This window comes from Lampetra planeri, chromosome 1, assembly GCF_965212315.1.
Source record: "Lampetra planeri chromosome 1, kcLamPlan1.2.h2, whole genome shotgun sequence".
Classification (NCBI taxonomy): domain Eukaryota; kingdom Metazoa; phylum Chordata; class Hyperoartia; order Petromyzontiformes; family Petromyzontidae; genus Lampetra; species Lampetra planeri.
Window position 1 is genome coordinate 10,283,162 of NC_136107.1, and position 23,154 is coordinate 10,306,315.

General features: G+C 47.5%; 1 protein-coding gene across 1 annotated transcript in view; it reads right to left on the bottom strand.

Moving 5' to 3' along the window:
* LOC144717534 (zinc finger protein GLI4-like) overlaps positions 1-14,532 on the bottom strand; it is a 76,419-nt gene extending 61,887 nt beyond the window's left edge. Inside the window, exon 1 of the mRNA XM_078592933.1 lies at positions 14,249-14,532. The gene's annotated coding sequence lies outside the window, so the exon portion shown is untranslated. The remainder of the gene's footprint in view (positions 1-14,248) is intronic.
* Positions 14,533-23,154: the final 8,622 nt, after the last annotated feature.

Genomic DNA, 23,154 nt, shown 5'->3' on the forward strand with positions numbered 1-23,154 from the left:
TCCTCCTGCGTGCATTGTTACAGGCCAAATAAACTACGGACCTTTCTGCGAGGCTGCAAAAACCCTCACCTAAAGTCTTAAATTAGCTGTGCTTTTGGCTTGTTTACAAAAGGCACTGAATCTGCCCGGAGGCTTAAAATGCATCAAATTGCCCACGGAATTGTGTCATCGTGAGAGGTAAAACACAGTTTGGCTATTGGTTAAAATGGAACTGAACTCTTTAGGAAGACCCAGTGTTTTCCCCAATTGAATGGAAAAAAGAAAACCTCCATTATCATAGATAAAATAAGCAGTAGCCAATATTTTAGGCGATTACCCCATTTTTAGAGCAGAGGGGGCAGAACAACATTTGACGTTTGAACTAATCCTGCCTTGCTCCCCCACCTTATTTTTACCAACCTTTGTTGACCATTGTATGACTAATATGGCATGGGGGAGGGCATTCAAGCAGCAGTGGTATGACACAGGGGATGCATTATGTATTTATTTACATCATAGTTTATGATAATGAGAGACTGGTAGCTTTCATCAGAATGTTTGATAAGTAGTCGGTCATGTAAGGCGCTTGTTTTACAGTGAGAGTGGAGCTCACGGTGAGCACATTCACACCACGTGTTGCCACATCACCCAAACGGACCTCTCCACAATCATTCCCACTCTGTAAAAAGATCAACAGAATTGCATTGCAAAGAAATATATCCCCTCCACTTACCTCCTGATTAAAAACAAAGAAACCCCCCCCCCCACCACCACTATCACCTGATAAATAATGCCACATCACCATATCTGGGAACATATATAAATACGTGTAAATCGCAACCATGCTACATATGTGCCTTTTAAGTGCAGCATTAAGAGCAACGACGGACCGAGTGGTCGACGCGCACGGCTGGGGAATGCGAAGCCGCCGGTAATATAATTGGCCGTAGTTTTGCAAACTCGCTGCAGATGCCCCCCACACGCGACGCGAGCCAGGCCCGACGTGTAGCGGCTCTACGGGGGCTCCGCCGGCCGGGAAGGGAAGAGCTGAGGCAGCCGCCCAGAGGGGCCCCGGATCGCCGTGTCAGAGGTCGCACCCGCCGAGGTCACGGACCCACGGGAGCTGGGCTCGGGGGCAAAGCTGTGATTTTCGCCTTTCATCGTGTATAAAGCGTTTGTGCAAAAGGGCCCAGCGTTCATTGCAAAGAGGAATATTGCTACTGCACGGCGGCCCGATTTCAATGGTCCCTTGAGTGGTAACGAATTGAGGATCTTCCACAAAGTGAGGTTTATTACCAAGGCCTCGTGCGCCTACAAAAAGTTCCCTGCCGGGGGCAACTCGACGTGGCCATGAAAGAAAGATGAAACGTTTAGAACATTTTCTGATTGTCTTCATGCTTCTGTATATCTATCAGCTGAAATGTGCATCTGTCTGCCACCCAGGCACGCTCCTTGTCATAATCAAAAGAGTGTGCCGCTGTTAGGCGAGCTCGTTGCATTTTAACCGATATTTAAATTAACGACATCTAATTTGTAATGTCCTTGAAGACACTTTCTCTACATAATTCATGCTGTAAGTCCTGCCCACGCTAATTGCCTTGAAAGCAGCTTGAAGTTTTGGGAGTTCACATCAAGAAAAAAAAACTGTTTTGATGATATTGGTGAGACCAGGCCGCTGGAGATTACATTGGCAGGACACTAGTAATAAAGAGATCCCAATTGTTTATACTCTAAAAGTATTATGACTTCAAAATAAGGCATCATATCAGAAAGCCGACCCAATGCTTTTTCTTTTCATCCAAGGGTTTGACCGTGTGACCAAACCATTAGTCAAGTGCACACTTACCGCCCTTAACAAACGTACAAGCATTGGCGTCATTCCTGCATTGCAGCAGTGTACACGCACATTTCCTGTCCATAAATCTGTTATTAAGTTGTACAGCATTAATCATGGAAACATTGCCTGCTGAAAAACCAGACGCGTCTGCTCCAGCTGATTCGAAGTCTCCCAAATGAATCTCCCACAGGCTGAACTTTGCGAGGAGGGAAAAGTGCCGTGAGGCCTGAAACAAGGTCTGAGAGGAGCGTGGCGGGTGCCACTGGAAGCTACAACATCGGACACCTCGACGAGGAGCTGTTTGTCGAAGCATGGTCCCTCCCAAATAGATACTTCGCCCAGATCGACCCCAGGACCTCCTGATCACAAACCTTCAGTTGCTGTCACAGCTTCGGTCCCAACGCGTTGCATCATCATCATCATCATCATCACCGTCATCAATGTATTTTATGACGTGCAATTTGCGTAATGTCTCCTAAGCAGACATTACACCTCATCCAGATAAATATCTTTGCGCAGGTAAACTCACGGAAAGTGCTGCTCTGTAAAGACTTGAATTGTACATTCATGAAGCTATACAGGCAACGTGTTTGCATCCAGTGAAATAGGCATGATAGCTACAAACTGCGATGCTATTTTACATCTGTTCCAATTTTACGAGACCAAAAATTATTACCACTTTATGATTGTCGTGTGCCAACTCAGTTTGAACGAGATTAGGTTATGTTATTTCACAGTTATCGATGTTCGAATTATCTGATGCAAGATATTTGCTGTGCGTATGTAGCTGCACGAATGAATTGTTGTTGGCGGCGTGAGACCACGGGGGATGGCGACGGCTTGGGGGGAGGCATTCGTCCAGCAGTGGATAGATCATGGCGAGCGATGATGTTACAGTCATCATTACAAGCCCTCGTGGCTGTGTTGCCCACGTGAACCCACCGAGCTGGCAGTGCTTACTCTCCTCGCTACCTCTACACGGCTCATTCCTCAGAGGCTCGCGTGAATTCATCAGCGACATCGGCACTCGACAGCATTGCTCACGGAACACTGCCTGGCCTATTCCGCGTAATAAGCCTGTCATGACTCCTGACCCCCCAAAAATGCCTTTGACCCTATTTTTAGGGATATTTCCACAAAGCATGGCACTGTTTTATGACATTCATTAGATGTTGTTATATAGCCTGCAGCCTGCCGATGTTTCAAGGATTCTTTTTTTTTATAAAACGAAATCAACTTTTGCGAGCATTATTCTGCTACGATTACAACACGTGTCGGCAGCGATGTGTCCATTACTTCTGCGCACCTTGTCGCCATTTTATCGTGAAGCTCCCAGAAGATTTGTTTGTGGGTTGTGTCACGTGTTGTTTGGCACAATGTCCGATGGTGTCACTAAGCTCCAAGCACGTGAAACGAAACATCAGATATCATGTCAAACAACACACAATACAAACCGAAACACACATCTGAACGCGAGAATGTGTATATCTAACACCTACACGGCCAGCTTTTCGGACCTGCAATGTGGGCCCTAAGCCCCCATGGGCCATAAAATGGTCAGGTTTTCACAACAGATTACCATGCCCTGATCTTACCCTGGAGGCATAAAAGTCTTCTTGCTAATAGCCAGCCAAGGCCTTGTGAGAGGGAGCCTTTGATTAGAAAAGTCGGCGTGCTATGCATGGGACAGAATGATGAGGTGGGCTCCTTTAAAAGTTCACATTTTTGTTTTCACATTGGTTGAATTTTTCCCATCACGGTCAACTTAAAAACATCGCCACCCTGTACAGTTCAATTCAGCGGGCATCTACGTGATCGGGTGAGCTTGCACAGACTCGAAAATGTTGTGTTGCCAATGAAATCTTGGGTACAAACAAATGATTAATAAAAATGCTCCAATGCCTGAAAGATGGACAACCACCGTGGACAAGCGCCATCTCCTGCAGAGCGGCCGGCATGTGGCTCTCACTCAGCACCCTCAGCCTCACCCTCCTTACTGCCCAACCCCCACAACCCGGTCTCTCGGCGGTGACTGAACGGAAACATTGGGTGAGGTAACTCTAGGCCTGAATGGAGGCTTAGAGAAAATAATCACAGATTTACACGGCACTTAAGCTCACAATAGCGTTGTGGAGACTGGCATGCGGAGGCCCTTGCGGTGCTTATTTTTTAATATTTTTGGCTTTGCCAGACTTGCTTTCATTAAAACAAATCGTCGGAGAGACATCGACCTGTTTCCAAATGCGGTCAAGCTAATCTGGCCGTCTGCCATTGAGACACCATACATCACCACATTGTCACACAAACTTTGCAAAAACAACAAGATCGGATTGTAAAGCGGCTCTACAACAAGTACGTTCTGATACGTGCCTCTCCCTTGGTATTGTTAATGCAAGTGGAATGGCTTTCATATAAAATCAAAGCTTCGCAGAAAACACGTTACGACACTTGAACTACTGGAGATTTCTGAGCGGGTTAAAGAAGATGCCTCATCCTCAGAGCCGGCCGTGGGATTTCTGAAATAAGGACTCAGCTGCTGGGTTCCAGGGGGAGCTGCCCTCAATTCTGCATTGGGTCAGGTCTGTGGACCCTGCAGGGCACTCCGCACCTGGCACCAAATCCCAAAGCCCCGCCTGTCATCATTACCAAATTGGGGCCTAAAAGTTTGGCTAAAATGTGCCTTTAAGTAAAACACTTGCAGGCCCTTAAAACGTGCAAGCTGCACATTTCCATGCGTGAACACGAGCTGTTGTGCGCACACGGCCACTGTCGTTTGCCCTCGTGTGGACTCCGCAGACGCGTACCCCAACCGTCCCAGCAACACTGTGCAGCGAAGCGTTCGCAACGGTTAAAGTCGCCCACGCTCGGCGCTGTTTATGCCATTCTTCACTTGATCATCACACCGGCCAGACCCCTCCCTGTGATGAATAGCCATGTTCCGTAGATCCGGGAGTTGAATTATTGTACACTGGCAGGCCCTCAGTCTAGCTGCATGACACCATGCATTCAGGCAACTTGGGAACTCCCCTTTCCTATCTCCTCCGACTGCAGAGCACCCAGCTACACTCTGCACCACGAGCGAGCAGCATTTTACGTGCCTATGGTAATTTCCTGTCGGCAGGATCCCCGAAAGGGCCTTCGCACCCCCATCCCAACGCTAGCATGCCTCGCACGCACAGAGGAGGAGGCGGCACTGGGGCACGGCGCCGCTGCACGCAGACAAGAAACGCACACCTCCTTTGATGTGCTGTTGCACGCGCAAGCAAATTGTCAGGCGGTCCCTTTGAAAAGGGGGAAAACATCCCTTAGAATGCGCACGTGCGATCCATGAAATGAAGTGCGTGTCTGGTTGTGCCGCAAAGTTGTGCGTCACAACGCAACGCCAATAAAATGGGGCACCAACTCAACACCAGCAGCTAAAGCTAACAAAATAATATTAACATCAATAACGCCGATTTAAAGCTTTCGTGACTGCAGGGATTCATCTTCTTGGTTCTATCGGTAAAGTCACATAGAAGGGAAATAATGAAAGAATAAAAATAAAACATAATAAAATACAATTCTCACGACGTTTCGGCCACAACGCAAGCAGCCGTCCTCAGGTGAAGAACAGGTCTGTCGGAAAGACAGCGTCTGAATGAACACCACCAAGCTTGGCAGCGTATATTTATTTATTTTTATTATTGTATTATTTCCCTTCTACGTGACTTTACCGAAAGAACCAAGAAGAAGATCAATAACGCCGTTTGGTCCATCCAGGAATGCTGCTGCACTGAGTGTGGAGACACTCACAGCGAGTGTGCTGCTTGGGGTGTTTGGTCAATTCCTTGTTGAGTGTTAAAAGAATGGCTCAAGTTGTAGGGGAAAGAAAACCCATTGTGAACCTTTAATTTCCTTAAATAAGAGTACATGTTTCTTAAACATTGCTCAGTTGTCGAAAGAGTGGTTGTTTTGGCAAATCAGACCAACGCCGGCCATGTTTCAGCAAATTTGCCGTGCGCCACATCATGGAAAAGGGGCATCTGCTGTGCCATGCACATTACGCAGCGTAGCCATGGAAACAGCACTGGTGGACAGGACATACTTCACTTTAAGACATTAACCATGGAAATGTTTGTACTGTACATTAAAACTGTACCCCGTCATATCTCATTATGAAGATACGGTTCATAAAGTGAGCTCAAAACTGGAGGCTTGTTTTACAACGCCACCAAAGTTTTGGTGGTGAAAATAGCCCACCATTGACTTGTAATGGAAAAAATATGCAACATGGTAACGTTTCAGATCTTGCTTTACAAGGTAGTTTTGAGAAAATAAATGGCTATTTTCAGGCTGTGCTTCTACACCACTACCATTGCAGCTGATGTTTTTTTATATGTTATAGAGCAGTGTTTTTTTCCGTTTAACTCAAAGTAGAATAATTTTCACTGACACAAAAAAGCGTTACACGTTATTTTTCTGAGGCCCTTGAATTAACAAGCATCCTGCGATCCACATTACCTCCCGAGGCCAAATAAGTCACGGCAGAATCACAGAGTTGGGGAGTGGCCCAATGCAGCCTGGTCGTAATCTAACACGTTCCATAAAAGTGGCCCAAAACACGAATCCGACAGGGATGAATGTGAACTTACAAGTACCGCTTGAAACAACATGAAGAGTTACAGACCGAAAACTACAGAGCGCAACAAACAGCACGATCTCTAAAAAGTAATTTTCTTAAATTAAGTAACGTGCCCTCCACAAACCTACGTCATCGCTGCTCAGAAATTACGGTCAATTGACGGTAAACAAGAACACATGGGGTCTACAAATTATAGCGGCAAAAGGAAAATATAAAGAGTCCCAATTCTCGACGGTGAAATGTTGACCGATTCCCACTCTTATTTCCAAGTCTCCATTTTAATTCCCCCAAGTATCTTTGCAAGAATCTGAGGAATGCAAGCGAGTTCAGTCGGCAACAGCGCGGCGTCCATGAACTTTACGGACGAAAACCAAATCGTTGCCCTTCGCAAGTGATTCAGTATTAAACGCAATCGTGTTCTCGACGAGTATTAACACAAGAAAAGCAAAAATAAATGCACGCGATAAAAACATAAGCGTAGCAGTTTGATGGCGTGCATCTCTGGCATCCGTGGCTCCACCTTTAATGCGAGACAGCTGTGCCTGCAATAGCAGCCATGTGAGGTCACTTCCTGCACAGCGGTTCACTCTGTGGATCACCAGGCTGGGCCGTGTTGTGGGATATTGGGCAGGGAGGGAGGGAGTGAGTATTAACCACAGTGTACAGTAGTAGTCTAAGTGAACTCGTAACTTTACAGGAATGCCCCTACGTTTGGCCCACCAAATAAATGCAAATCACGGAGGCGAATGTCAGGTCACACATCTCACCGAAAGGACTGGTGGTGACCACCTCAGTACAACTCTCACAGTACAAATGAGAGAACAATAAACACGGTTTTTAAATACCGTAGATCGACAGTCTGCATCTCCATCAGGAAAGTACCCAGGTTGGAACGGTCTGAGGTCTTCCCAGTTAGATATCTACAACGCTGTGGGGCTCCCCATATTCAGTCCATTAAATCACATGCTACATGAAGTGTACACAGCTTTGAACCTCCAAGATTGTTGTATTGCCAAAGCCTGAGTTGCAGTAAATTAACAAACAAGGTCTGGCACCAGACAATTGCAAAAAACAACAGCTCTAGATCCATTTCATCACTGAATTCAGATGGAAATATTATTGCCAAAGCTTCACAGTCATTCTAATCACACAGCTACAGCATCATCCCAACATTTTCCTTCCTGCTCCCATACACGAATATTTCGCACTGTCCTTAAATAGTCCCAGCACCCACACTGCCAATTTTCCCGTAATTTACTCAAAAATGACCTCTCACCTCTACATGGCAATGCTAGCTTGAATTACGCCCGTGGGTAACTTGAGGCATTGGGTGGTGAATTCCAGTTAAGATACAGCCGGCACGAGATGGTCTCCCTTGCTCGATGCGCCGAGCCCGGCACGGCACAGAGGTGGTGTCTCCCGGCGACCCGCGATCTACTCTCTGGGAGACGGAGCTCCGAGCTCCTCCAAGGGAGAGACGGAGCTCCGAGCTCGAGGTGAGGGGAAAGGCTCACGGTAACAGCATGCGACACGAAGCAAAAATCCTAATGACATTAAGCTGAAATAACAAGTTGCGTTTGCGGCGAAGTGTTTGTATAACTTCATAAAATGTTTACACAGTGTCGGATCAGTCATGCTCTCGTCTCGTATCGGCCAGGGTTCAAGAAGGAACTCGGAATGCTTGTTTTCATCATAACCTATTTTTGTGGTCCATCATGGCTTTCCTTTTCTTCACTAATCACTCCATCAACACGCCGGTGGATATGAAAGCACGGCCAGGAGGCAATTACAGAAAGCCTCCCTTTTAAGCCTGTGGATGATGTAGATGCGCTTGTCAGCAGAGATATCGGATGGGCACACGATGTTGAGAGACGGGACTTTTTCAGCCATAAAGGAAGAGTCTGTTCTTTGTTAGCCGACGTAGTGCGAGCGAAGCAGACTGAAAAAAGCACGATTTTTATGAAGTAAATTTTATGTGAACCCATTTTCCACTGAAATCGTGTCGGTCATGTTGCAAGAAAACGCAAAGCCACGGTGTGTACATGTGATGTTGTGTTAAGTGATGTTACAGAACATCACAAAGCAGTCATTGAAGAGATACGCTACACCAATCAACACTCACCACTTTAAGAACATAAGTCCAGCACATGAGTATAAAACAATGTCGAGTTGCCTATAAGCATGTGGTGTTAAATGTTGGAGAATTTGTGATATAACATTTCACGCGTAATACAGCATAATTATATAACATTCCTGCAAAGTATTTGCCTTGTTCAGAACGTCACACGTAATGATTTTGGCTGAATTATCATTCCTTGCACCTCCGATTATCACGGTTGGCTGTGTACAGTGCTAAAAAAGTTCAACAAATACATACGAACCTCATATATACACTCCATGATATTATGCGTGTGTGTGTATATATATCTATTATTTTACACCCCTTTGTCAATCCGATGCTCCACATTGCGTTTCAAATCATGGGGGTTGTTTGGCCAAACTTTATCATGCTGGTCAGTGCCGATTTGTAAAGGGGAGCCCAGAATTGGTTCGGATATCCCGTGGCCGCTAACGTTGGCCGGCAGCCGGGCATCAAACTCACGTCGCTGGGTTTATGGTGCACTGCGCCAATCGGATTGCGAACTCACGTGCCATTGTTGTGAATTTTACATTTTGGCGATGGTCAGGGAGCGATGGAGACGACGATTGTACAACGTACACGCGTCATTCATTACATGTTGTGCAGTCATCAGAACGGCTGCTCGGATTGCGGCGCACTGAAGCCAACGCGTCGCACTGCGCGGCGAAGGCGTCTCGCGTTATTTATGGGCGGCTCTGTTTGTTTAAGTGACAGAACATCTGCTCACTGAGAAGGTCTACGCGAGGACTGGCTCCCCTGAGAGCGTTTCCGAACTACGGAAACTGTTTATTTAAGTTCCGATATTTATTTAGACTTTTTTTTCTCTCTTTCTCTCTCTGACCGTAGACACACACGCGCGCACATTACATCGCTATTAAATTACAGCGGTTTGCCCGAATGCTGCGGCTGTATCGTGCAGGGTGACGACTCCACGTGTGATTTAATCACAAGGTGAGACGCGGCTTCGTGGCAATTGTAGCGGTGGGATTTGCCCAGCGACGGCTTTGGGAGACTTTGCGCATCGTGTCCACAGCCACGGACCCAGTGGTACCAACAAACACGCACGGCCACTCCTACCGGCGTCTGTCCACAGACACCTCCTCCCGTTTCTCCGTCCGGAGGACGGAACGGGAATCTCAGAGCTGATACAACAAAGCAATTATCTCAAAATGACTCCTATAACGGTCACTCGCACTCCACGCAAAAATGCCTTTGATAAATGCACTTTACATACCCATAACGCTAACCGCAGTCCTAACCGTAACTCTAACCCTAGATCCATGCCTTAAGCTATCCCAACAACTAACTCTTATATAAATGTGAACTCCATTAAAACAGTTATTTCGTGGGGTTTCTTCAAGCGCTATTAAAACGTATATTATTATACGAGAGTCGCTTGAAACGACGAAAAAAAATCTCTCGTATGCACGTTGAACTTCTTTCGCACCATACGTAGCCAAGCGCGAGGAATCGGAGGTGCGGAGAAGATCCTCGGCAGGAACCCGTCAAGCGCGAACGCGCAGTGCCGCAGAGCCCTAATGTAACCCCGGCCTCACGGCGGAGAGGCGAGAGAGAGAGAGGTTGCTGGGAGGGGCGGTGGTGGTTGAGGGATTTCTCGGTGGATGAACACCGAGCGCGTGATCGCCAAACGCGCGCGGTCAACCAACCCCGTCGACTTAAAACATCTCGCGCGCGCGCAAGAGCGCGGGCTGCGCTTTTGTGAACGTGGCGCCTTCTCGATGCCTGCCCCACTCACGAGGAGTCGTTGTTCGCTAGGCCGGGTCCATTGTGCCCGTTTATCGCAATTCCATTGAGGCAGCGTTCGTCATCATTCGCTCGTCGCTGTACGAGAGAGGCTTTACACAAACACACGCGCGCGCGCAGTGATACGCATCTCAACAACTTTAAATACACCACCCCCCCCCGCCACCGCCGCCCACCTCCACAGCTATTTAACCAATCGGCCCGCAATTATTGGAGTAAATTGCCACTAATTCTGTTTACCCATTTCGTTGAAATCGGCCTTCTCTGTTGTAAGCTCTCTTTGAGCATTCGTCGGCAAGGGATGTCGCGTGCGTGTCCTGGGCAACGCGCCGCGGCTGCTTGGGATGCTTTCAACAAACGGTCAGGGGATTTGAGACAGTGCTGTCCTGGATGTATGTACTGTATGTTGGACTTCTTGGGCACCGTACGTAGCCAACCGTGCTATTCGGGCGTGCGGGGAAAGGACGACACGATTAAACGCGTCTCCGTGCGAGTCGGTGATTGACCTGCAGTTGTGTGGAACTGTGATATCTGCTCCACTTGCCACAAATAATCCACGCCACGTGTTCCCCCATTGCGGGCCACGACGATGTTCGCGTTGGTCCCAGGAGTAACAATAGCGCGGTATTCATCTCGAGAAGAGCTCGTATCTTACTGAAACTAAATTAACTCTACTTGCAGTAATGTTCGGGAATTCCTAAGTTAACTAGTAAGTGTAGCGGTGTTCGGGAATGCACGAGCCACGCAGGTAATGATTTTAAACACGCACACATGCAACTGCATACAAAGATCCGCCCCTATAGCCTTAACAGATTCTTGGGGCAAGTGTTGCGAGCGAACACCTATGAAGGCCAACACGGCACACGAGGGAGTGTGTGACCAGCAGCACGCCCGGCCACCTCTGTGCGATCGTTTACACACCGCACCACGCAGTGATTTGAGGCTGAGTCGACCTAGGGGAGGCCCATGGCCGTTTTAGATAATCATCACTGGGTGTTGGCCGTGAGTGGGAATCGAACTCGGGTCGCCGGGTCCGTAGCGCAGCGTAGCGCTGACCGCTGCGGCCAGGGGTCGAGGTTTGTCAGAATCGGCCACACCGCCCCAAGCCGCTCTGATGAAACGCGAACACATGGAGGGGGGGGGATGCTCCGCTCCGTATGACTTGGCGGTGGTGAACCCAGGGAGGGCAATACTCTTCTCGCCATAAGAATGTGAAAGTTCCACCACACGCTCAGCCAATTATGTCCACCACCACGTATACCACCAACGCCAAGCCTTCTTATTTTTTTCACCGAACCTAAAGGCGGTATACTCTTTTAGTTTGAATTCCATTCTGGCAGTGGATTTTTTTTGTGTGCAACGTGTTTATCCAACGCTATCAATTGATTACACGATACGCGTACGTGTTGGGCGAGTTTAATGCGACCGAACTGCACGTGGAGGAGGAGGACGATGGGTTTTCCGAGGTTATCAGTTGGAGCATCTATAAGTAAATGTTCATGTTGCAGCGATACCACAGTATATAGTGCGTTATATTTTCACGAATCGCAACTCAATACCGTCAATAATGGTAATAATGCCCTTAGTTTATAACAAAAAAAATAAGCCTCGCTGTCTTAACATTTTTGTTTTTTTACTCGGAGGGTTTCGCATTAATGCAAGCATTGTTGGACCAACTACATAAATGAGTGTAATGTGGGAGCCAACTGGAATACCCAAAGAGAACACACACACATTAAATGGTCAAACATCCGTACAGATGGATTACATTTTCAATGTTTGTATTTTATGCGCGCATCAGCGTGGCAAGTTCGCTATTACATTTTTTTTAAACTGTGTATTCCTTCATTTAAAGCTTTCGTGACTGCAGGAATCAAAACTCTTTGGTTCTTTCGGTAAAATCACGTAGGTATAAAATTAATAGATCACGACGTTTCGATCGCAACACAAGCAACCGTCATCAGGTGAGACAAACACACCAGGAGAACTGCTGACGCAGCGGTTCTCCTGCGACCCAAACGTCGTGATCTATTAATTTTCTCCCTACGTGACTTTACCGAAAGAACCAAATAGTATGTGTATTCCCTGTTAATGTGTCATTCGACTGAGAAAAATCAAATTGCCCATTCGGCAATAAACACTGCAGCATTCGAATGCCAAATATATAACACTGGTCAACACACTTTTTCTGGCATAAGGTATTCCAACGGTTTTAAGGTAATTTTGGGGTGCTGATTCCAAATCTGGCATCAGTTTTTGTCTATCACATCAGGTTTTTTAGATATCAAATATTGCATTTTCAATAAAAACTGCAGAAGAAAAATATTAAATAAATGTGGATATCTACATAAAATTATATTATAAACACACTATCCTAAAAATACAGCACCATATTTAACACTAAAGCAGTCACTGACTCGCAACAACTTGCAATCATAAGTGACAGAGTACATTTCTGGTAAAATCAATGAAAATGGGGTATGCCGATAGCATAAAATGAGATGTGATAGAGCAAATCGGAGATCAGATTTGGAATCAGCACCCTGCAATTAGTCTAAAACAGCTGCAAAAGTCCAGGCCAGAAAAAAAATGTGTTTTTTTTGTTGACCAGTGTAAAAGACGACTTTTCGGAACACGGCCCCTTCTTCGTCGTACCCGGAGAAAGAAAAGCCATTCCAGAAAAATCGTCTATTATCTACGTTTTCCTTATAAGGCCAGTGTCTTTGACGAATCTGCCGAGTTGGTGCGTTGTGTTCGTGCACCGCTGCCAACGCAGCAGCAGCATCACCAAAACTATTTTGGAAAATTGGAATAAAAAGTTCCGTATAATACAAACACCACTACTAAACACCACTTACATCTCACTATACCACTGCGATCTGGACAGGTGCGACACGTCGGGGATTTCTGTGAAGCCGCCGCTACATCTTGAAGTACCCAGCATACTGGGAGACGTGATTGTTCTCCCCCATCGCGTACGCGTGATGCGCACAGCAGAGGTCTCATCGCTTGCACTCAGAGTCGAACTCTCAAAACCGAACTACGCGGACCTCAGTTCGTAATGATCAAAGGCAGCCAACACGCGTTGCTCTGCGTCAAAACCCGCTCACGTCGCATTTGCACGAACACCGCAAGGTACAGCAGGCGTAATTGTCTGGGAACGGACGAATTTTCATCGACAATTGCGATTAGCCTCGTGTCTTTTTTTCTGACCGTTTCAAACGACATCGTTTGATTCAGAACTTCGATTCGAGCTCTCAAACAATGAAAGCATGGCCCGTGCCACGCGTTAGTTTTCTGCGCGTGTGTATGCGGGGCTGTGTTCATGTCCCGGGAAATCGTGGAGCCATCATCATCATCGCTATCATCATACGCGCCAACCTGCAGCACAAAAGGTGCTCTAAGCAGGTCACGGCGCCCTGGCGTGGTGAGGTGCACAGTCTCCACAGAAGGCCACCTTCACCACGCCACACTTCCCCAGCGACCCGCGGGAGACACGATCGCTGCGCGGCGCACAAAGTTTCCCTGGAGCGCGCGGGACTTGAGTGTTGCGAGTCACTGACTCCGCGCGAGGAATCGCTCGACTCGCGAGAAGAAGAAAAAAAACACCGCGGAGGAGAAACGCGCGACTCGAGGAGACTGGCTGCTGTCTCCTCCACTCTCTGCTGGGAAAGCCCCATTGTCGTAGGGACGCGGAGCCCAGGACTTTTTTTAAACGCCAAGTGACCCCGGCGGATTTGCGTCGGCTTTGTTGTCGGCAAAACCAACAAGCCGCTTTTAAACAGCGGCCCGGTGCGCGCGCGCGCGTGCATGTGGGTGCATGTGATTGTGCGCGTGTGACCGTGCGGGTAAACAGCGCGCATGAGCGACCACACACCCCGGGGAGGAGTGAGCCGGGACCCCGTACCTGGTACCAGGGGAGAGGAGGAGGCCGCGGCGGCGGGAGGCTCCGAGAAGCACGCCGACCCTCGAGCGGCGATCCAAGCCGCCCGAGAAGGAACGCAGAAGATGAGGATGGTGCAGGGAGGGCTGCCGTGAAGGGGGGGGGGAGGCTGCTGCCTGATCGGGCTTGGCTGGGCGGGTGCACGAGGAGGAGGAGGGAGGGAGGCGGGGAACGGCGGCTCCTTCGCCAACTCGGTGCAGCTCTTCGCGCCGCGCTACTCCATGGCGGAGCGCGGGTAGCCCACGTGGGTGCAGCGGAAGAGGGGACTCATATTAACTCGCGCCGCTTGTAAACTTCTCACTTCTCAAACTTGACAGCCGCCCCCCCGCCCCTCGGCTCGTCGCGCAGCTCGTTGGCCGCTCCTCTCACTCCCTCCGCTCTCTCCTCCACCTCTTCCTCCCACCGCCACCCCCCCGAACACCCCTTCCTCCCTCCCCGCTGCCAGCTCGCGTATCCGTCCGGCTCATGCCTTGCGGATCACTGCGAGACGTGAACACGCCTAGTAACTCCGCTCCACCCCAACCGACCCCTACGCGTCTTCATGCCCCCCCACCTCTACACACCTCCACACTCGTTGTAGAACCTTGTCCACCCCCCCCTGTTTTATTGCGCCCCTTCTTTGTAGAACTGTGAGCCCCGTGCGTTACTGTGGCAGGATGGAGTCTGGAGTGTAGTCTCGTTTTTCGCCGCGGCGCGAGTTGGGGAACAAACTTGTAACAGATGTTGCCGAGTCGTCGCCCGGACGGCTCCTCCCGAGGGGGGCTCGCTCGCTGGGGGAGCGAGCGAGGCAGACACACGGAGGGGCTGCTCAGTGCGAGTCGTGGAATCTCGCGTGCCGCGTGATCGGGAGGCGAGCAGAGAGGCTCAACCGAGTGGAGTCGCCGCGGGCACCCACGAGGTGCGGCGATTATCGTCCACATTAGCGTGTTGTTATTTTATTGGGAATTTTTTGAGAGCAGGCTTCACCGAAATCGGTGCCCAGAGTACATCGCCTCTTTCTCCGATTACGCCCCGTCCCCATGTGCGAGCGTTTAAACAATGACTGCACATTGCAGCGTGCACGTGAGCCGGGCAGCCACTCCATGGCAAACAAACAAACAAAACGATGCTCGCGTGTTAGATGTGGCTTTGTGTTAATTAGTGCGTCCATGTTCCTCCAGCGCCGCCGTCATTGGCTACTGCAGATGCGGCGAGTGCGTGTGTGCGTGCGTGCTGGGAGCAGCGTTGGTGCATCTGCCAGTGATCTCAGTCAACCTACGGCATCTGGGGGTCAGTCTGTTCCACGACCTCCTGCCAGCGGGCCTTCGACGCTTCACGTTGCCTCAAAGTGCACCGAGCATGGCACGAGCGCCGCGGGGACGTCAGAGCAACGTAGTGATTGAAAATTAATTTCTTGAGAACTGCTTTTTGTGTTTAGTTTTGTTGTCCTTCCCCCACACCTCCGATTAGCACGGTTGGCTACGTACGGTGCGAAAGAAGTTCAACATACAAATTGGTGAAAGGCGGTTGTTGTGTTGCGGGCGTGATTCCCCTCCGTGGTTCCGTGGTTAACTCAATTTAAGTTGGAAAGGATTACCAGCCTCTGAGGGTAATCTGCAGCTGACTTGCGTCTGCCTGTCCCCTTCGCTCAGTGGTGAACGGCGGCTGTTGTCGTGAGTCTGTGTGCGTGAGTGCCTTTGTGTTGACAATTGACACCCGATATACCAGCGCGGGCAGAGCCGAGGGCGGGAGATTTTCTTTCGGGCTGAGTGAGGTGCACCAATGCCGCTGTGATTTTAGGTCCAACATGTGGGCAACGGTCTCTTGTGCCCCGCCAGACGCCAATCTCGTCCAGTTCTCGTCGTTATTCCGCGCCGCAAATGAAATCGCGCCAATAAAGAAAGGAAATATGTAGCGACGCCCTTAACAAGTGCGCCCACGCGCGCGTGCCAGCGTGTGCGCAAACACCGCTGGCACGCGCGTGAACGACGCCGGCTTGAGTGGTCCGTGCCACGCGCGCGTGCGTAAATTCCGCGTGCGATGGTGGTGGGGGGCTTCCCGCGCGTGTGGAGCGGTGATGGTGGTAGCGGCGGTCAGCGCTACGAACCTGGTCACTCGAGTTCGATTCCAGCTCACGGCCAACATCGGTGGCGATTATCTGAACCGCTCCCGGGCCTCTCCTAGGTCGACTCGGTCTCAAAAAAGTACCGGATGCTATGCGTAAAAACATCGCCACTGGGGAGGCAAAGGCGGTCGGGCGTGGTGTTGGCCACCCACCCCCTCGTGTACTGCGCCGGCCTTTATAGGTGCTCGCTCGCAGCATTTGCCCCAACAGTCTGTTACGGCTACACTGGGGATATTCATATTCTTAGGTTTTTTTCGGTAAAGTCACGTAGGTAAAACATAAAAATTAATAAAAGTAAAATAAAATAAAAATCACGACGTTTCGGAGGCAACACAAGCTTCCGTCTTCAGGTGGAACCGTCACAGCCACGACAGCTGTATCAAGTAAATGAGAGATTGCAGGAGCTACCACTCCGTTTATATAATGTTTGGAGAGGGGGGGAAGGGCCAAGTACAGCACACTTTTTATTATTCATATGGTAAGGTGAGGCTTAAGAGGGTGAGCCTTTGTTATGGAGAGGTACGGTTTGTGACTCAACCTGTGACAAGGAGAAAACAACTGAACATGGTAAACCTGTAATAGTTGTCTGTCAAATAAGATTGGCCAAATAAGTGTAGTTAAATCTTTTTTGCATGGTTAATCACATCTTTCCAATGATTACTCAGTTTGTAACCATCATCACGGTTGAAATTATGTCTGTGTTTGTATATTTGTATGGCTTCGTGTACAAACCTTGATGGTAGCCAGGAGGTTTGCAGAGAACCTTGGTCTCGGAAAAGACAATTTCATGAGAGCCCACCGAGTTGTAGCAATGATACAACTCGGTGGGCTCTCATGAAATTGTCTTTTCCGAGACCAAGGTTCTATATTTGTATGGCTTCGTGTACAAACCTTAGATGGTAGCCAGGAGGTTTGCAGAGAACCTTGGTCTCGGAAAAGACAATTTCATGAGAGCCCACCGAGTTGTATCATTGCTACAACTCGGTGGGCTCTCATTGCTACAACTCGGTGGGCTCTCATGAAATTGTCTTTTCCGAGACCAAGGTTCTCTGCAAACCTCCTGGCTACCATCAAAGGTTTGTACACGAAGCCATACAAATATACAAACACAGACATCATTTCAACCGTGATGATGGTTACAAACTGAGTAATCATTGGAAAGATGTGATTAACCATGCAAAAAAGATTTAACTACACTTATTTGGCCAATCTTATTTGACAGACAACTATTACAGGTTTACCATGTTCAGTTGTTTTCTCCTTGTCATAGGTTGAGTCACAAACCGTACCTCTCCATAACAAAGGCTCACCCTCTTAAGCCTCACCTTACCATATGAATAATAAAAAAGTGTGCTGTACTTGGCCCTTCCCCCCCTCTCCAACCATTATTTAAACGGAGTGGTAGCTCCTGCAATCTCTCATTTACTTGATACAGCTGTCGTGGCTGTGACGGTTCCACCTGAAGACGGAAGCTTGTGTTGCCTCCGAAACGTCGTGATTTTTATTTTATTTTACTTTTATAAATTTTTATGTTTTACCTACGTGACTTTACCGAAAAACCTAAGAATATGAATCCTTGCAGTCACGAAAGCTTCAAATCTAGAATTACACGGGGGATCTTTGGATGTGGTGGCGTCGCTGAAGCCTCAGCACACTTCACAGGGTTCTCGACTAAAAATAAATTCGCCCAGCCACTCAAATGTTACTCTTTGGTTCTTTCGGTAAAGCAGAGGCCGCAACCGGGTACCTGATACCCGTACCCTACCCGATACCCGGCTACCCGTACCTGGCCAGGTACGGGTACCCGTTTGCGACCCTGGTGTGGCCGGGTACGGGTAGGCCGTGAGTCACTGGTGAGTAACCGTTTGTCACTCATTTCGGGTAGGGTACGGGTAGGGAACGGGTACCCGTACCCGTCGGGTACCGCCGGGTACGGGTACCCATTTGCGACCCTGGTGTGGCCGGGTACGGGTAAGGAATCAAAACTCGTTTGCGACCTCTGCAGTAAAGTCACGTAGGTAGAAAAATAATAAATTAAATAAAACAAAAAATTATTCAGCAGTTCCACTTCTAGATTATTTTTTTACGCCCGAGGACGATCGCTTGTGTTGCGATCGAAACGTCGTGATCTATTATTTTTAATTTTATTTTATTATTTTTCTACCTACGTGACTTTACCGAAATAACCAAAGAGTATGTGTATTCCTGCAGTCACGAAAGCTTCAAATCAAGACTCAAATGTTCGTCCATGAAACGCGATATACATTGAAGAATCACATTTGTTGGTGGCGTTATAATAAAGGCAGATGTTTGTATTTGGTGACATCACTACCAAAATAATGGACACAAGTCGAAAATGATTTCTTGCACAAATTTGCAGATGCGCAGTGCTCATCTCCAGTTTACGACCTTGAGCCGGTGATGGGAAATTGCACATTCACACGGCGAGGGTGAGTCTACCCCAAAATAAAAAAAAAACATTTAACTTCCCCATAACGTGGGAGTCATTGCATCGTTCCCAAAGGGGCGATGGGCCAAGTTAAACCCCCGAGCAGGATTTTGAAATTGCAACCTTCCGATTGTGAGCCACTCGCTCTACCGCTCAGCCACTTGGGGTGAATACCAGACGCTCGACAGATACCTGTGATACGCCTGAACATGATTCATACAATTTCCTGAAAAGGCAATTGAACGCGTTTATTTCGAGTGGTGTGTGGAGTGTTACCTACCTTACGGGATATGAAAGATGCTTCATCAAATAAATAATTGATGATGACGATGGTGATGAATGTATTATTCTTTCGTATGGCTGATGTAGACGCAGAGCAAACAACTACAATTTCACATTCAGATAGTCAAGCCAGACAACCGCGTCAGGAGCAGCGGGGCGCTGTAATGTCTCCTTCGTAATGTGGATCGGGCAATTGAACCTTATGGCGGGACCACGGGGTCCCGAATAAACGGAAGTTAAAATCGTAAATATTTTATTTTATTTTGGCGACTTCGTCTCACCGCACAACATAAACGCCGCGACCCGCCTGCCGTGGATCATTCTGTTGTCATGTCATGTCCAAGTGCAGCGAGGACGAATGTTCAGAAGATCTAAACAAGCGAATGCACTCCATGTTCGGGTATGGGCAGGATCATGTCTTATCCAAAGCTGCTTAAACTGCCTACAAGACTTAAGTCCTTTATTTGTCATAACGGTATGCATAATACAGTGAAACGGCTTTCTTCATTATTGTTTGTGACCTACCAATGTCTGCAGCCAGGATCAATCGATTACAATCCTATTACCTGCAGATATTTAACAGATGAGATGCGTTGCACCGTGAATTCCTCCTGTTTGATAATACTTCTCTTGTCCGTATGCATCTGTGCAGATTGTTTTTTTTAGGTTATCCGCATTCATACCGCTCGTATCAATGCGGATAAGAGGAGCGGAGACCCACTACTCCGTAGAGTAACATTGGTATAAACGCTTGTTATAATATGAACAGCGCATTGAAAACGCGTACTATTTTATGTACTGTTTACAAAGTGTGTTCACAAATCCACACTGAGAAACACGATGATTGACAGAGGGGTGTAAATTATTTTTTCGAGTGTCCACAGCAAGATTTTTTTTTTCAAAATTTTTTGCTGTGGATTTCACACCTGATGATGATTGCTTGTGTTGCAATCGAAACGTCGTGAGAATTTTTTTTTTTATATATCAATTATTTTATTATTTCCCTTTTACGTGACTTTACCGAAAGAACCAAAAATATGAATCCCTGCAGTCATGAAAGCTTTAAATATAAATTTAAATAGAGGTACTGCAGGTAAGTAGTTTTCAGTTTTAAAGGCATAGCTTAACAAGACAACACTTGCCACCATCATTATAATAAAATGTGTATGCGAGAGCCGGGGGCTTATGGGACCCCGGGGTCCCGCCATAAGGTTCAATTGATGATGCCACGCAAACATAATCCCGTTAATTGAAACACGAATTATGCACGCAGCACATGTGGGTTTATGTGTGCAGCAAATCACAGCGTAAAGAGTTGGAATGGTCATAATAAGGCATCACTGATAGTGAAATCTGAGGAAAAAACTCGACTTGAGTAGTTTTGCCCGGTCCGCGGCTGATGACTCACCACAGCTCTCTGTTGACTGCTATGTTGCTACAACCTCAAATTGTACAAACACAGCCCTTTTGTCAATCCACACTCGATGTTGAGTGGCTCCGGTCCACATCGAGACACCACGAGGCATTTGGCTATCGAGGCCACGTCCTTCCTGAAGAGACTCGGTGATGTCAAAATACGCCCCACGGTTTCCTTGTTTGACACAACAATGACATGTAAAAACTGTCAGTGGATAGAATAAACTTTCTTTTAATAACTTGTGATTCCTCAAGTGATGTTTTTTGTTCGTGTTATGTTTTTACTACATTATTGCTGCACTGTTTTTTTTTGTTTCTTGCTTTTGTTATTTTTGGCGACTCGGGTCCCTCTTGCAAATGAGACTCGTATGTCCTGGTCTCTTGAGGTCTCGCCTGGGTTAAACAAAGTAAACTTGAATTTGAACATGAAACAACATCTGAAAATGTATTTCACCCCATTACTTTTACATCCCGTGGCATTACAGTCCATCGCTGGTAGCTTACACCCCAGCATGGCACCAATAAAAAGACTTGAGGCCAGTGCCACTCGCGTTTAATCATTCCCAGCTCTCGACACGAATCGACCGCACCTCGTACGCACGTGTGCATATGAAACATCACGTGGCACAGCATATGCGGGTGACAAAGGCTGACGTGCCCGTCAAATTGTGGTTAAGGTCGTTGATTCCCACCACCATCCAGCCCAGAAGAATTCCCTCATCAAAACACTGCTCCATCGGGCCCGTTGCATCGCCGACCGACACCGCCTATCCAGTGAACTTGAGCATGACTGCCAAGCCCTCAAGATGAATGGATATTCGGATCGCACAATCCTCAAAGCTGTATCCCCAACAATAGGGAGAGAACCATTTGAGGACCCAATCAAAATCATCACCTTGCCATACATAGCAGGAGTTACCAAAAAGATTTCCAAAATCGTGAACAAACACATGCTCCAGGTTCAATTCAACACAGTACACAAAATTCGTGATTTGAACCCGTCTGTGAAAGATGTGATTCCTGACATGCAATACCCTGGTGTCTACAAACTAAGTTGTGTCTGCGGTAGCAGCTACATTGGGGAAACGAAACGACATGTTTCGGACCGTGTTCGCGAACACAAGGCAGATTTGAAACACAGCAGAACCAATACCTCTGCCGTAGCTGATCACTGTTTGAATGCGGTGAGCTCACATGATATTGACTTTTCCGAGACCAAGGTACTCTGCAAACCTTCGGGCTACCATCAAAGATTTGTTCATGAAGCCATCCAGATTATAAACACAGACATAACTTCAACCGAGAAGATGGATACAAATTAAGCAATCATTGGAAGGACGTGATCAACCAGGCCCTAGCCGAGCTCGGCCCTTGCCGAGCTCACATTTATAAGCAAATTTCCGGGCCCTGGCCGAGCTCGGCCCTCGCCAAGCTTACATTTGCAAGCAAATTTCTCTCTCCTACTCGCACTCTCCTGCTCGCTCCTACATTAACATTAGCTGCCCCGCCCATCTCTAAACCTTTATAAACAGCCTGCCTCAGCAAATTCCCCTCTTTTTCACCTGAAGACGGTTGCTTGTGTTGCGATCGAAACGTCGTGATTTATTATTTTTTCTACCTACGTGGCTTGACCGAAAGAAGCAAAGAGTATACAATTTATTTGGTGGAGGTTGTGTTGGGTTTTTTCTACATTTCAGATGTACAAGTCAGGTTACTTTCATCCGGATCTGAAAATATTTCCGGACCTGGCACATCCCAGCCTGTATAACCCTCACATGCCAACTCCAGTGTGCCAGCGAGCCGGACAATATTTAGTGAATAATTAAGCCCCGTGTAAAGCGATCACGATGAATGACGTCAGTGAATAAGGGTTGTTAAAATCTGGATTTTTTTTTTGCACCACCGGTAACCGCATGAAAAACCGGTTTGCCACATATCGAAATTTAAAGCAAAAAAATATTGTTACCTTTTCAACTAAAAAATTAAGCCACGTGCCGTTGTTTCATGGTTAGCACAATATACTTGCAAAGTAAAGGTCGCCGGTTTGATTTAATCTCCCGGAACGGCAGTTGAGACAATGGGATATTTAGTTTTTTTATCAGTGCATTGCTTAAAATTCTGCCTGTTACCACTTTTGACTTTTGGAAGCGATAATCAATTCTGAAAACGGTTAACGATTTGCCGATTATCGTTGAGCAACCCTAAACTGAAAGACAGTGGTGCACAAGCACAATTAACAACACTCAACACATGTCAATAATGACACTGTGGCCTTAAAATAAAAATAATATAGACAATAGGCAACGTTTTGTGAAATGACCCTTCATATGATGTGTGTGCTATGAAGATGAGCAATTTCCCTAAACGTCGCTTATATAATAACTAGCATTTTGCCCGTCCAAGGACGGGTGTATTACAGTAAATCTGAAACTTGCAAGCGAAAAGCAGACTGCGACGTGATATTCATTGTATCCATTCGTGTGAAATTTGTAAGGCCGTGGTGACACAGACTAATTTCATTTAAAGGTTATAATCCCTTGTTCATCATGACGTCCTATTTACTTTGATGTCTCAACAGCGTTACGGAGATCACGTGACGTGAGGGTTCTGCCTTTGTAG